The 13217-nt window shown below is 32.1% G+C and overlaps 1 protein-coding gene across 11 annotated transcripts in view; it reads right to left on the bottom strand.

The window, feature by feature from the left end:
- Window positions 1-13217, bottom strand: part of mub (poly(rC)-binding protein mub) — a 493744-nt gene that overhangs the window by 158856 nt on the left and 321671 nt on the right. The gene's annotated exons all lie outside the window — the stretch shown is intronic.

A 13217-nucleotide genomic window follows, 5' to 3' on the forward strand; every position in this document is an offset into this window, starting at 1 on the left:
GTTGGTGGAGACAGCTACAAAAATTTGCGATATCTTTTCCAATATCTAGATGTTTTCTGGTACTGATCTATTGTGATAATTAAGTAGGTACTTTTTGAGTTTCGTAACAACTCTTTGGAGCTGTAGATTGCAATTACCTATTTATATTTAAACTTTTCGTAATCTACTATAACCGTTCGAATTGAACTCCCTTTGCTGCTGGCCTAAAAATGGAGATGTGATTTGCCCGGCGGCATGTTCGAGCGCAGCAGTGATCGCTCTACCACAAGAGGCGACGACCATCTTTCTATTGTTCGTGGCAAAACCTTTCAATCTAGCCTCTCCTGGCAGTTTCGGGAAACAGATAATACCATCAAGTGAGAGGATGCTGTCCAATTAACCATTGCCTTATTAAGCGAATTGTATGCGTGCACATATAATTTATTAGACGCAAAATTTTAAATGATGTAGGTTTCTGATATCATTACGCTGTCTTTCAAACAATAACAAAAATAGGCTAAGAAAATGTTTTTCATAGACTGACCCAATCGAACTAAATTTAATAATAAATAATTTAATATTTTAATAAATATTCTAATATTTTAATATTATTATTCTTCATTTTAATAAATATTCGAAGAATTGTTTTTTTTTTTTATATATATTTATCTTAACAAAAATGTACATTTTTTCCCGATTCTAGCTTATAATATTTTTCGATGTAATTTTTAAATTTTCATAATAGCGATTAACACAATAAGTACTCAACGACACAATATGGAGAAAGAAAATATTTTGCATGCTTTACATACAAATTCAGTAAAAAAAAGAGAAAAAATCACCCCGCTTAGCACTATAATCATCATCCAAGTTTTGATTTATTGTTATTAGGTATTCTGGGCTTTTGACAAGTAGGAAAGAACGTATTTAAATTACGAGAAAAAGAACTTATTACTGATACAATGACGTTTCGAAGTACCAGTAATAAAATGAGTATTTCAGAAGTCTTCGGATAAATAAACAAGATAATCTTTCTAATCATCATCTTTATTAATCAAAACCATCTCCAGGAAGCCTTTGCAATTTTGACGTATTTTAACGTTCCCTGGTTAAAATAAAATATCGATGACATAACTATGTAAGTACAGATTCGGAATATTGGCAAATAAAAACTTTAAATTGAACGAAACTTTTTTTTTTAAGATTGGAAAATATTAACCTGGGTTTGGTTTCTTATGTTTTAAATAAAAGTTTTGAGTTTTTAAAAAAATTTATTTAGTTTCAGTTGAATTAATTAATTGAAATCAATTTTGTCAAAGTTAAATTCTTTACAAATTTTGATGAAAAGTTTTATTTCATAAAAATTTATTTAAGGTAAAAACTGAAAAGACTATTTCTTGGAATTAAGATGTTTTTCCTTTACAAAGGGTTTTCAGAAACTACCAGAAATACAGATCAGAGATCTCATTTTTTTAAATAAAAAAAAAAAACATAGGAAATATGTTTCCCGAAAATTTCTATATTCACCTCGTTTTATCGGAGCAAATTTTTTCGCTAGAGGCAATTAAAAAAAAAGCGTTTACGGAGTGTGTGAAATTTTTTTATTGTTAGAACATATCCTGAGATCGTTTCCATTTATTCGAGACACCTCTATATATATATATATATATAAAGTAAGTTAGGTAAACTTTGTAATACAAGTGAAAACGTATATTTTTCTTAGAAGACCGATCTCAGTAAATTTAACCGTTTCATAATAAATTAAATGAAATTAAATTCAGTCCGCTAAGAGCAGTGCATCAATGAATACAGAAGTGCTAACTACACAAACTTTAAAGATAGGCAGGCGTCGCTTCTACTATACATGTATAATAAAATTCGAATACCTGTCTGGAGTAATTACAAAGTTTAGTGAGTAATTAAGTTAAATTTGCCTGTAGTTTTACGAACAAGTAATACTTAATAATATCCATCTCCCGTTAACTTACAACAACGTGCATTATTTTGATTAGCGAAAGAAAAAAGATAAGATTTTAACTCTATGAGTGTTACATATCCTAGACGTATACGTATAATAAAAATAATAAAACTCGGCATTATCAAATCTAAATTTCTCTTACAATGAACCCTCTAATACTCAAGCGGTTATCGCTCAGTAAGTAACGGTTTAAAGTTGTTTCTTTTTGAAAACCGAAGATTTACCCGTACAGGACACGGTCGAATTTTACACGGAATATGTAAAATCTTATTCCCACAAACGCACGAAATTTAACATTCAACACCTTCACAAGAACAATAAACGCTTAATAGTGTTCATATTCATGGACAATAGCAAAGAATTAGATATATAACACAATCAACATTAATTTAAAAGAGAAAGATCGTAACTTTATACGCCCGAAATTATTATAAATTTGTTAAAACTATAAAACGTACAATATAAACACATTTACTCGATTTTATAATTCAGATCTAATACGCTTTTCGACCGCATTCTATAATATTCGCATTACATGAAGGAAAGAAGAACCGACTTGATTTCTATGCACTTCACTTCACGGAATAGATTTAATGCAACCATCTGGCAGTTAACAAGATTCCGTATATCGGTGTTGCTTCTCAAAATAAAATAACAGCAAGAATACACTAAAACAAGTTCCGGCATCCTCTGTGTGAAATTATTCGATTTATCTACACTCACAAATCCCAAAGCAGGAAAGTAAAAAGGATTAAGGTTAAGAAACCGGATGAGAGGTGAGAAAGGATGATCTAAAATCGAATAAACTGTAGTCAAGAACAAACTACCTCATTTAGAAGAGATCTCAGGGCAGCAGATTATCATTACACGCACAAATTACTCTGGAGATCGGGGCATTTAAGACTAGTTGGAAGTTAGCATATTGATTGAAGATTTTGCATCGGCGACTTCGAACTGATTTTTACATTTAAATGTATGCTAAAAAAAAAAAACTACTCCTTTTTACCGAAATGAGACAATTAGAAAACATAAAGAATTCCTAAAAAAAAGCTCGTCTATCTTCGGAATTGTACGAATACAAGTCGTTCAGCAACATCCTCACGAGGATTGAGACTACAACCTAAACAAATATTTTTCAACGTAATAAATTACTAGGTAATACAGTTTTACTTTCATGCAACACAAAAAAAAACCAGTAACGATAGTCATTGAAGAAAGTCGCAAGAGTAAGAAAATAAAAACTTGTAAGTTCACATCAAATACCTGTTTGGTCGGTCATAATAATTTTCTAATAGTCACGTAAGAGAAATTACCGTTATTATTTAGAAATAAAGTTCCCTTGAAAGTTTTCTTTCGTACTATATTTACTTTCGTTAATATTCATTTTTAGTATATAAATACAAGTAAAAAATTAAAAATTTCCGACTTCAAATTTAATCGCATTAGAATTTTTGTTTCAAAAAGTCAATTTGTAGGTGTTAAAAACAAAACTGTTGTCCAGAAATTTTGAAACACAATAACAAAAATTACAAATTATTTCCAACAAAATACAATTTATAAACACCAGGAATTCGATCAAATTATAATTTTATTAAGAGTAAAACATTTTCTGTTTTTCTTTGCGGGAGAAGAACCGGATGACAATCCGTTTCAATCGCCCAAAAGCCTACCGATAATCACAAAGCCGTATAATATATAAATTGAAAAAAAATCCCAAAAAGCCTACTCTAAAACCAAAATTGAATAGTGTATAATAAACTTTTTTGAAGAAGCATTGCAAAGATAAACGAAAAATATAAAGACTGTTATTGCAAAGGACCCTCACAAACTGAGAATTAATAAAATGAATACGGATATAAAATTTCATCGCTCACTTTAAAACAAAAAAAAAATACCGCTGGGTCGAAAAAAGTTACAATTTAAATATTAAAAAAAATAAGTAAAAACCACAACCAGAGAAAATGAATTTATTGTAACTCTATGAAAATAAGGGTACACCGGTTCCAGCGTGTTACACTTAGAAATTTTATTTAAAACTTGTGTTGCGCATAAAAGGATACTTGCAAAGAAAGACCTCCTTGTATCGATCGTTTCCACAGCGTTAATTATACAGTTTTAATCACCCGCTATGGAAACGAATCGGTTCAAAACTTCGCACAGCATCAAATTCCACAACGGATGTTATTTATAGAGTAAATAAATAACAGGTTGGGTTAGGTTATAGGTCGATAGCACCATTCGACCCAGACTATATTATTACTCGCACGCAATCTGGCTGTTGATGGTGAATTAATAGCTAGCTACGCTGGAGCAAAGAATTCTTACGTAATCGGTACCGCAGTAACACATAATGCAAATAAAACTTGTTTAGTCTCTAAGGATCGGTTTTACTAAACTACACACAAACTTATTTCTAACGTATTCAAAAATGTCCCTGGTAATAAAAACAAAAAACAAAGAGGAGATTCACAAAATCAATCTTTTTCGTGCATCGAATTATTCATACTATTTGTAACTTCAGGTTGGTTTTATAATCACGAGACATTAAAGTAAGGTAACGGTGACCAATACCTTAGCATAATATTAAAACTGAAACGTAGGTTGGAAGAACACTAAATTATTATTCTTAATTTAATTAAAAATTCTCTTTCACTTCTTCCGTCTGCTTTTATTACACACTTTTATTTGCGAAATAAAATTTTGTATAATCATTTTTATAATTCAAAAACTGCCAGCGAAAAGCGATTGAGCGCTTAACTTTTTCGGTAGGGAATATAAAACGACAAATTCACGCCAAACAGTTTTAATTAAACTTTTCCACAATTATTTCATAACACTAATATTCACCGTACATTCTCCTATAATCTAAAGCGCAAAAAAAAACGGCAGCTATAAACGGTAGTCGATAAATAAAAACAAGGGAATCGACTATCAACTGTTATGAAAAAAAAAAGCACGATAATAGTTAGGTATAACAGATAAACGGTGGTAAACCGAATAGGATGCCAAACGCTAATACCGAAAACGGCCTAGCCGTTCTCGACACAAATTATTATTATTCATCTTCCTACGAAAAGAAAATAAGAAGTTTCTTGATGCCATCTTCGAGTATTATTTTCGTCTAAGGATTATGCATTCCTATATGTAACAATACCAAACTTTTTCTTGGTCACCTGACATAGTTTCATTTAATTAAAAAAACCAGACTTTTTTGGTAATTTTTGTAAACGTAAAAACTACGTTAAACTAAAAGTTTAAATATTATAATTAAAGGAAAAAATCTGTAATTCTGGCCGAATATTCTTTTGTTAACCTGAACGGGTACATTAATTTTTTACAGATTAAATTACATTTTCCCTTAAAATTAAAACCCAAGAAAAGGCCTTATTATGTAACTGGGTCAAATACCTTGTTCCCCGGCGAAAATTCAGATAATAATCGCCCCTAAAAATGTTACTTTTAATTTTCTTAATACAAGTGAATAAGGCCGTTACTTTTAGCTAAAGCATCTAAGAACTCATACCGGTGTCTCATAACTCAGAAATTTTATTCTCTCAAACCCTGAAACTGGTAGTATATTTTTAACAAATTGGTGTTTCATTGTATCATATATTCAATAAAAAAAGGAATAAAAGTCTGAAGAAGCAGAACCTATAAATTGAGAAAGAATTAATAAAATACAAAAAATAAGAAAGAAATGTAAATATTACGCAAAGAAAAGACAGCGAAAAAAAGGAAATATATATCCGTTTTACAACCGGAAACGAGGGAGAATAATGTTTTCATGGGAATTTTAACTTTACGAGAATGAAAAAGATACGAGAGTACAGAAAAGTAGAAAGAAACGGAGGCAAAGTAAAGAAAAGCGGTTTTTATTTTATGACTGTCCGTCATTTACGACCTCTAGAGTCGACCGACAGCATTTACAAAAGGAATTCCTCTCACACCTAGTAACGTAAACACACACTAACATAAAAAAAAAAAAAAAACGCGTAAGGTAATAAAACATATTTACATTTAAAACATCAATTTTATTTGGCGAATAATGTAATGTAAAGTATCGTAAAAATTAATTACTAAGTAAAAAATGTGCAACGCATAACAATGTAATTAGATATAATCGAAGTACAATTATCCGAATAACGCTTATACTTAACACAAGGTATAGCTTTTCAACCGACTTAAATATAATGAATTAAATACAGCGTTCAATTTAAAAATAAGGTTAAAAGGCGTGGTGGATTTACCCAATATACATTATCCACAGTTCGGTCATTTTCAGCCGGATGGTGAGGAAACCGTAACGATTTTTAGAGCAACAGAGACTACAAACGGCTAGTTTTTATTCACGTGCTAGAGATATAAATCCGCATGTATACTATTGTTAAAAAAATAATTTTTGATTTACATTACCACTAAGTACTAAAAATAACATTTTTTAATTACGTCCACTTTTGTTCACATACACAGCTGGAGTCGGTGGCCGAAACTTCTTATTACATTTCGCCACACGCATCCCGGTACAGCAGCCACCTCGTGTTGAATAGCTGCCTTCAGGTGGTGAACCTGATATTCCAGCTTACACTTTGGATTTTAAGCAACGCTATAAGAAAATGACGCGTACAAAGATCGGGTGAACGGGATGACCGGCTGACGTTTCCGCATACTAATTGAATATTACGGAAACATCCTCCTTAATATTTCCATCGAAACCCATGCCGTGCGGATAGTTGTCACATCCTACTGGAATCAGCTTGGTTTGTACACTGTCTGTGAAGTTTTAGAACCATATACCGTTCTGCAGTAACTGTGAACGACCGACCGTCGTAAAGAAATGCGGAACGATCACCCAAACCATCCTTTGACTTTTGAGTATAAAGTGGTCGCTAGCGAAATTATTTTGGATTTGCCGCATCATGAAGATTACAGAGTTTTTTGATACTATTTAATACGTTGTTTTTGCAGAAACTCGGATTTGCTCTCACACTAGGGGAAGGGAACAGCCGTTAGTTCATAAGATTAAAAATTTGAATCGGAATCCAGTATTCTTATTACAGTTCGACTGGGAATTTTCAGAACAGAGGAACGTTCACGACGCGCCGAAACTGTTCAATGTTCTCCGGCGTTCGTATGGATCTCGGATCTCGGCCCTCACGACACTTTTCTTTTTGATGCTGATGTTATCCTTCAGAAATACTCTACCCACAACACGATCGTTTTACGAGAAGGTAAAGGATCGAAACATTAAGATGTTGCGGGAATCTTCTCTGCGTCATTACAACAAAATCGTTGTTTTGAAAAACGTTTCCACAGCGAAAGCGCAGTACGTAGCGTTTCACAGCTGAAGCGGAAACTAGTGATGAGAGGAGTATCCACTATTGCACCACGTGCACAATAATCACACTTCTGTATGGTTTTTAGGGTCCATCCTTTACGATGATTGGATATGAAATAGTTTTTTCAAAACAATGTGCAGGCGGTAGAACTTCGAGAAAGAGGGCGCTAAAATAATTTAGGTTTCGAGTCATCTTTATTTTATTTTATTTTTTTTGTTTAGTTTAAAGATAACTGAAAACCGGCCATTAAATTAAAAACAAGATTGGTTTTAATATCGACATGTTTTTAAAACACATCGACACCCAAACCGTATAAATAATGTCGTTAGCATACAACCCAAACTTAAAACACTCGTTTTGAACACATAACCCAAGATACCTTCTTACCATTAATACGCTTTTAATTATAAATATGATTGTTAAAATTATGGAAAAGTTAGGTGGATCAGTAGATTTATCCCGACGTGACGTTCTTTAAAAATTTCTTAAACCACCAGATTATATAACCAGTAAAACACGCACTTTGTTATAAATTTTTATCGTTGTATAGCATAAAAAATATATCTGGAATAAACGAAAAGCGGGCAGAATGATGAGAAAAATTACTGTTCCACGTCGATACAAACCTTCCAAAAAAAAAAACTATTAAAAAAAGCGTCGTTAACATACAACGACACGAACTAAAAACACTCGTTTCAAACATATAAGCCAAGATATTTACCCTGTTATAATTAATACGCTGTGTTAGGAACACGTGCCAAAATAACAAAAAGAACAAAATAGAAAAAAAGATACTTTTACAAAGAAAGGACGAGATATATAAATATATTAAGAAAAATAAGATGGGAAATTTTACATCAACTACCTATAAACTAGGTTAAAAAATAATTTAGAAAAAAAACTTTTACACCGTAAAATGAATTGAATGACAGACCGACACGAGGGTAATTAATTATTTTTGAAATTTGTAAATTAGTACGAACAGATTAGAATGAATAATATTTAATACTATTTTAATAACAGTGTTAAATTTATCAAAGTACAAAAAAATTCAGTAATGTACATAAAAATAATTAACTTCGTTGTTATAAAAATAAATACATTAACACAATTCAATAACGAAACACAACTTATCCGTACAAACGCAACGATAATAATATCTGTACGATAGATTTTTTCCGTAACTTCGTTTCTCGAGATTTTTTAAAGAAATACATAAAAAAGTTTCTTAACAACTTTAATTCTTTCAATTTGTTTCGTCATTTTAAAAAGAAAATCTGAATTTAAATCAATATATTTAAATTAAAAATTAAAAAAAAAAAAAAACGGAGATGAAGTCTGATTCGAACCGATGTGTCTTGTAATATCCAAATATTTCATTAATCAAAATTTATTTGGCTATAACTCTGGAACCGATGAAAATAAGTGCCACTTATGAGATATTGTTGAGAAGCTCTCAATGAGGGATTATTACTGCAGTTAAGAATTGCAAGTCGATTGCAATCAAAAGGAAAGGTGTACAACTAGATGTTACAACAGTCCTAAATACAAAATTTCAACATTCTACGGCTAATTGCTTTTGAGTCATGCGAGATACATACGTACGTACAAATGTCACGCCGAAACTAGTCAAAATAGATTCAGGGATGGTCAAAATGAATATTTCCGTTGAAATCTGAAAACCAAAATTTTTTGGGATCACAATACTTCGTTTACTTCGTACAAGGAAGTATTAAAATAGAATCGACAAGGGGAACAACTTCTTCGAGTTTACAAGTAGTTTAACTGAAAATCAAAACCGTACTTGGACACAGAACGCAAGGATATCGCAGGATATAATAGCATTGATCTATCAAAGTACACAGACTACAAGCACGTACACCTAACGTACGGTACCTGGCATAAGTAACTACTCGAATAGAATGTACAGTAGCGAACAAATTAATCCGAACAAAGGGAATTTTTTTCCTGTTGTAGGGAATTTTATTCTGCGGCAGACTGCTTGCTGTTACGGGTTACATTGATAGTTCATATTCAAATAGAATTAGTGGTTTTTGAACTTTTATAATTCACTGTCAATTAGTTTCTGGTGACCTTGTGAGTTTCTAGTTAATACAATGAATATAACCAAACGAAAGCGGTTAAAAATTGTTGCTCTGTCCCAACAAACACAAATGACTTAAAGACAGATTGCCAGTGAGTGTAGTGTGGGGGGTTTATAAATGAAATCGTGAAAAGGTTTAAGGAAACAGGTTCCGTCTCTCCAAAGAGAAAAGTAAAATGTGGACGGAAAAAGGAACACGCCTAAACAGCATCAATTATCAGTAACAAAAAGGAAAATTAATCCAAGATTGCCAGCTGTCAACCTTAATAGGGACTTGAGAACCGGTCGGACTAATTTTTCTAATACGACACTTCGTAGAAGATTGTAGTGGGAAGGATTGCTCGGAAACCTAAAAAGCAGTTACCGACACAGGTTATAAAGACAAAAAACTTCAATGGGCAAAGGAACATAAAAAATGGACTATTGTGACGTGAAAAAGTTAATTTTTCAGACGAGACTCATTTCTTTGTCCATGGGGAGAGAGTAGCCTGTATTCGTAAGTCAGCAGACGAGAATACTACGCCTGCACACCTACAACAAGCTTCCCAACACCCAAAAAGATGTTTTGGGGATATTCTATACATGAAGGGCCAGGAGCAATTATACCTGTGGATGGGATGATGAGATCGGACCGATACATTAACATATGCCAAAGAAAAATAGTCCCAGTTACGCAGAAGAACGCAGAACTCATTTTCCAACAGGACCTTGCACCATGTCACACGTCAAAGAAAGAAAAAGAGTTCTTGAATAACCAAAAAATTCGAGTGTTCTCGTGGCAAGAGAACTCCCCGACCTGAATCCCACTGAAGATTTATGGGCCGTATTAAAAAGAAACTCGGGGAAAATGAATTGTGGCACACAAACTGACCTTATTAGTTCAGTATTCTACCTTAGCGGAATCAATGCCAAAGAGGATGAATTAGAACATCAGAAAAAAAGAAGGATACATAAACTATTAAATTTAAGTAACTTTTTCCTTTTAGAAATAAAATTTTCTGTTAAAATTACTGTGTTCGGATTAATTTGTTCGCCACTGTATATATGTATATAGTTAGCAACGTTTCTAGCCAAAATGTTGTACATTATTTTGATGCTAAAAACAATCTGTTTAAGTCTCTCTAATTTTTTTGACCTATGTAAAACACCAAAAGTACAAGCGACATTAATCAGAAGAAATTTTTCAACATTATCGATATAATCCATTCCGTAAATGGTATTAGAAAAGTATTAGAGGATTTACATATTATTCGAAATACTTACGTTTATTTCGTGAAACATTCCGTATTTCCGTATAAATTTAAATTCGTTGAAGAAAATTGGAAGAGGATTGGAAATTGAAGATTAATTTTAGCCGAAGGCATTAGAAATACGTTGATTTTATATTTTTTTTTTTTTTTTTTTATAAATAAAATAAGAAATTTTAGTAAATTCTTAGCGTTTATTTCGTGAAACACTTTGTACTTTTATATATAATAAATTTAAGCATATATTTAAATTCATAAAATATAAAGATGTATATCAGCCGAAAGCGGTAGATATGTTTTGTTTTTCATATTTTTTCAAATTAAAATACTAGACATTTCTTAATTCTTACAGTTTTATTTCGTGAAATATATTTTCATATATAATAAATTTAAACATTTATTTAAATTCGTAAAACAACAGAATATTTCGTATTGTAATAAAAAACGAAAAACAACCAAATATTTATAACGCTTTCGGCTGCAGTACATTTCCAGAGTTTATGATTTAAAATTTATTATATATGAAAATACAGAATGCTTGACAAATGTGGAAGAAAGACCACCTACGCGGTGACCGGCACAGAAAATTATCCTTCTCGACATCTTTTAGACCGATCGAAATAACTCATTTAGAAGGAAGAAAATTGTTACCTGGACTTTTATAAGTTGAAATGGTAAAGGGGTTCATAATAAACGAAAAGAAAATAAATTCGTGAGCGGGGGTGTCAGAGGGTTTATTTGGGGGGTTGAAAAATAGTATTATTGCGATTTCCGGCAAAAGTTGAAGTCAAAAAATTTGTGGTTATTTAAGACACGGAGGTAAAGAAGATTTTTGAGGAGGACATCGCAAGAGGTCTGAGTAAAAAAGATAAGGTAGAAAATGTAGAAGAAGAATGGGAGAATGTTAAAAAGGAAATTCTTAAATCAGCAGAAGCAAACTTAGGCGGAATAAAGAGAACCGGTAGAAAACCTTGGGTTTCAGACGATATATTGCAGCTGATGGATGAACGTAGAAAATATAAGAATGCTAGTGATGAAGAAAGTAAAAGGAACTATCGGCAATTAAGAAATGCTATAAACAGGAAGTGCAAACTGGTGAAAGAAGAGTGGATTAAAGAAAAGTGTTCAGAAGTGGAAAGAGAAATGAACATTGGTAAAATAGACGGAGCATACAGGAAAGTTAAGGAAAATTTTGGGGTACATAAATTAAAATCTAATAATGTGTTAAACAAAGATGGTACACCAATATATAATACAAAAGGTAAAGTCGATAGATGGGTGGAATATATTGAAGAGTTATACGGAGGAAATGAATTAGAAAATGGTGTTATAGAGGAAGAAGAGGAAGTTGAGGAGGATGAAATGGGAGAAACAATACTGAGATCTGAATTTAAGAGAGCATTAAAAGATTTAAATGGCAGAAAGGCTCCTGGAATAGACGGAATACCTGTAGAATTACTGCGCAGTGCAGGTGAGGAAGCGATTGATAGATTATACAAACTGGTGTGTAATATTTATGAAAATGGGGAATTTCCATCAGACTTCAAAAAAAGTGTTATAGTTATGATACCAAAGAAAGCAGGGGCAGATAAATGTGAAGAATACAGAACAATTAGTTTAACTAGTCATGCATCAAAAATCTTAACTAGAATTTTATACAGAAGAATTGAGAGGAGAGTGGAAGAAGTGTTAGGAGAAGACCAATTTGGTTTCAGGAAAAGTATAGGGACAAGGGAAGCAATTTTAGGCCTCAGATTAATAGTAGAAGGAAGATTAAAGAAAAACAAACCAACATACTTGGCGTTTATAGACCTAGAAAAGGCTTTCGATAACGTAGACTGGAATAAAATGTTCAGCATTTTAAAAAAATTAGGGTTCAAATACAGAGATAGAAGAACAATTGCTAACATGTACAGGAACCAAACAGCAACAATAACAATTGAAGAACATAAGAAAGAAGCCCTAATAAGAAAGGGAGTCCGACAAGGATGTTCCCTATCTCCGTTACTTTTTAATCTTTACATGGAACTAGCAGTTAATGATGTTAAAGAACAATTTAGATTCGGAGTAACAGTACAAGGTGAAAAGATAAAGATGCTACGATTTGCTGATGATATAGTAATTCTAGCCGAGAGTAAAAAGGATTTAGAAGAAACAATGAACGGCATAGATGAAGTCCTACGCAAAAACTATCGCATGAAAATAAACAAGAACAAAACAAAAGTAATGAAATGTAGTAGAAATAACAAAGATGGACCACTGAATGTGAAAATAGGAGGAGAAAAGATTATGGAGGTAGAAGAATTTTGTTATTTGGGAAGTAAAATTACTAAAGATGGACGAAGCAGGAGCGATATAAAATGCCGAATAGCACAAGCTAAACGAGCCTTCAGTAAGAAATATAATTTGTTTACATCAAAAATGAATTTAAATGTCAGGAAAAGATTTTTGAAAGTGTATGTTTGGAGTGTCGCTTTATATGGAAGTGAAACTTGGACGATCGGAGTATCTGAGAAGAAAAGATTAGAAGCTTTTGAAATGTGGTGCTATAGGAGAATGTTAAAAATCAGATG

Source organism: Lycorma delicatula, chromosome 9 (genome assembly GCF_047948215.1).
Source record: "Lycorma delicatula isolate Av1 chromosome 9, ASM4794821v1, whole genome shotgun sequence".
NCBI lineage: Eukaryota > Metazoa > Arthropoda > Insecta > Hemiptera > Fulgoridae > Lycorma > Lycorma delicatula.